This window comes from Montipora foliosa, chromosome 1 (genome assembly GCF_036669935.1).
Source record: "Montipora foliosa isolate CH-2021 chromosome 1, ASM3666993v2, whole genome shotgun sequence".
In the NCBI taxonomy this organism is placed as follows: Eukaryota; Metazoa; Cnidaria; class Anthozoa; order Scleractinia; family Acroporidae; genus Montipora; species Montipora foliosa.
Genome location: NC_090869.1, coordinates 49,008,107 through 49,010,431, shown reverse-complemented (window position 1 = coordinate 49,010,431; position 2,325 = coordinate 49,008,107).

Sequence of the window (2,325 nt, the reverse complement as noted above, 5' to 3'; positions counted from 1 at the left end):
TACCATTTTGAGCAAAGGACTTGTCAATCAACCTGTTATAATATTTACAATATGATCTTTGGATAGTAATTAATTTCTACTTCGTATCCTATGTGTCTTACATAGTTAGTTTTAAGTTTTTATTTCCTGTAGTGCATCTTGATTATAGTTAGCACACAACCCCACAAGCATGTATTATTTCTTTATTATTGGTTATGTTTAAATAAAGGATATTGTTGTCTTGTCAGCCTCAGTTGTATTTGCATTAGATTGTGAATGTTATGTTTAAAGGCAAACCATTAAAAAGTGTACAAAATTTAAAGGAGCCCAGGAAAAATATTCAAACTATTCATGGATTTGAAGTTCTGGAAGCAGGCAAACCTTGAAGATTTCATGTGACCATATTTGGAATACACAGCATTTCTGTTTGGGACTGTTCAAGTCCACAAGATTCCTTTTCTTTACATTGAGAAGTACTGTAAGAGCTGTCAGGTTACTCAGATGGAAATTTGACAGACCTCAGCTGTACAGCTCATTAGTGCTATTATTACTTTGATTTTCTTATTCTTTAGTTGAACCAAATAACCTCCACCATTACTATAACTGCTCAAAAGTATCAAAGTTGAAGCTGGTGGCTCAAGGAGTAAACTGTGCAAAAAAGTTAGGTTAAAAAGACTATAATGGTATTTAAATATTATTTTAGAACAATGTTGCTTTTATCATTAAATCAATGGGAACCCAAACATAAGGATGCAATTTGCTCAGGAGGGGTCTTCCCTATGAAAATGACAGGGTACTTGGAAATTTTTTTAAAACAACCCTTGAAGGTAACAGAGTCTTGTTTAGTGGACGTAGCCGAACAAAATCTTAACCTCTACAAACTACAAAGGAACCAGTTCTAAAGTGACAAATGACTGGAATTTTATAATTCAGAAGTAAAAGTTATTTGCTGGCGTACCAAATTCTGCTATGTACAGTTCCAGATATTGATCATAGCATTGCAAGCACTACAAATCCACAAATTTTGCCCAAAAAAAGGTACAACAAAAACTCCTGTCATTTTTGTAAGGGAGTCCCCTTGGGGCAGTTTCTTTACTTCACCAGTGACCACTTACTGTATTCAACTTAATTTATTCATCCTTGGGAATGGTAGGAAAGATTAGTATTATTAAAAGCAATCGCTAAAAATTCAGCACACTTGTTATATCTAAAGTATTATTATTACTTAAAGTATTTTGTCCATATGGAAAGGTAACAGGAATTATTTCTGTAAAGTCATATCCAGAAAAATGCATTGTGGGGTTATGCTCCTTTCAAATGTAGGTTAGTATGCTCTTGTTCAACATGCTTGAAGAATTATTACTACAGAAATATGAAGTTATGAGTTTTTTTAAAAGTTAAATCTGATGGAAGGTAGGATGGCACTGCATCCGCTTCAACAAGTTTTCTTATCTTTCAAGATACATTATTTGATATCCTCCTTTTATATCCTCCTGCTGTTTTTTTATCTTCCAGCAATTAAAAATAATAATTCCTTTTTATTGCTGGAAGATAAAATCAATAATTATTCTTGGTTGATTGTCCTTGTTGTTGTCACATTAACCCACTACAATGTGATGAAAGTGTGTTACTAGCTGTAGTAATTTTTTTTTACAGTAAAATCCTCCCTGCTAGTAGAAATTTAAGTCTTTGGAACAGCAATTGGAAATGGTTGTGAACTTTTTGGAGACCACCACTGCTGTGTTGCTACTTTCAAGTTCTTGTGTAGTCTTAAAATTGGTGAGCGAGTAAATTGCAAGATCTAAAAAAAAGATAAAAAACAGACATATTAGTGATGAGTTTCTTTGTATCCAGAGACTGAAAATTGGATGTCCAAAAAGCATCTCCCCCCACTAAATAAAAAATGGAGTAGGTTCATTTTTAGTGAATTTTTTCAAAACGTCAGTGTCATAGGATTCCTGGACACCCCTCTAACTGAATCCTCAATGTGGAGACAACATTGGAGTACTACTGAATTTCAATAGCCACTTGTGAAAATGGTACAATTTTATGGGTTTGGTCTTAAAAAAAAATTTGTTTGTCAAGTGGCATAAAGTGCTTGTTTTGCAGTCTATAAAGTTATTATTTTTCCTTAAATTCGTTTGGCAATTAATTTTTCAAAATAATATTTCCCAGCTTCCTAGACTTCCTTTTTTCTTTTCAAAATATACCAATTTTAGACTGAACCGCCTGAGGTAGCATTTTGCTACCTGCACCCCAACAATGAATTTTAGTGAAGTAATTGTCCGCACTGTACTGTATTCAAGAAGAGTAAAATAAAAATGTGAGGTACATTAAATGCAAATG